Source organism: Humulus lupulus, chromosome 1, assembly GCF_963169125.1.
Source record: "Humulus lupulus chromosome 1, drHumLupu1.1, whole genome shotgun sequence".
Taxonomy (NCBI): domain Eukaryota; kingdom Viridiplantae; phylum Streptophyta; class Magnoliopsida; order Rosales; family Cannabaceae; genus Humulus; species Humulus lupulus.
This window is the reverse complement of record NC_084793.1, coordinates 27,082,016-27,082,814: the sequence shown is the minus strand read 5'-3', so window position 1 is coordinate 27,082,814 and position 799 is coordinate 27,082,016. Positions and strand designations below refer to the sequence as shown.

Here is a 799-nt window from a genome sequence, read left to right as displayed (position 1 = left end):
AGCAAGAGAGAGGCCCAGAATTCTGTGAAGATGGCACAGAATGACGGGGATGGCAGGAATGTTCTAAATCCAGGAGTTGTACAAGGGGTTCGGGCTCAGACCAATGTTGAGAGGAGCCTGAGAGATTATGTGCTACCCACTCTGACGGGAGTACAAAATAGTATACGCCCACCAGCTGTAGAGGCCAACAACTTCGAAATCAAGCCTGCTATTTTACAAATGGTGCAGTCCTCTGTGCAATTCAATGGGTTGCCCTCTGAAGATCCTCACACCCATTTGTCCAACTGTCTGGAGTTGTGTGGAACCTTCAAATATAATGGGGTGAGTGATGACGCAATCAAGCTTAGGCTCTTCCCATTTTCTCTAAGGGACAGAGCTAAAAGTTGGCTGAACTCTCTGCAGCCAAACTCTATTGTCACCTGGCAAGATCTAGCTCAGAAATTTTTGTCCAAATTCTTCCCTCCGTCCAAAGCTGCTAAATTGAGGGGAGAGATAAATAACTTTTGCCAGAATGACGGAGAGTCACTGTATGAAGCTTGGGAACGGTTTAAGGAACTCCTGAGAAGATGTCCTCATCATGGCATTGAACAGTGGATGCTAGTACAGAATTTCTACAATGGTTTATGTCCTACAACCAGAACCATTATTGATGCTGCAGCAGGTGGCACTTTTATGAGCAAGAGCGCAACTGGTGCTTATGAGCTACTAGAGGACATGGCCACAAACAATCATCAATGGTCTGAGGAAAGATCATCAGGAGTTAGGAAGGTAGCTGGGGTGCATGAGCTGGATGCAATCA

At 46.1% G+C, this 799-nt stretch overlaps 1 non-coding gene across 1 annotated transcript; it reads right to left on the bottom strand.

Moving 5' to 3' along the window:
• Positions 1-477: 477 nt before the first annotated feature.
• On the bottom strand, positions 478-584 carry LOC133813669 (small nucleolar RNA R71). Its single transcript, XR_009884674.1, has one exon. It is a non-coding gene; the product is annotated as a small nucleolar RNA R71 (small nucleolar RNA).
• Between the last annotated feature and the right edge of the window lie 215 nt (positions 585-799).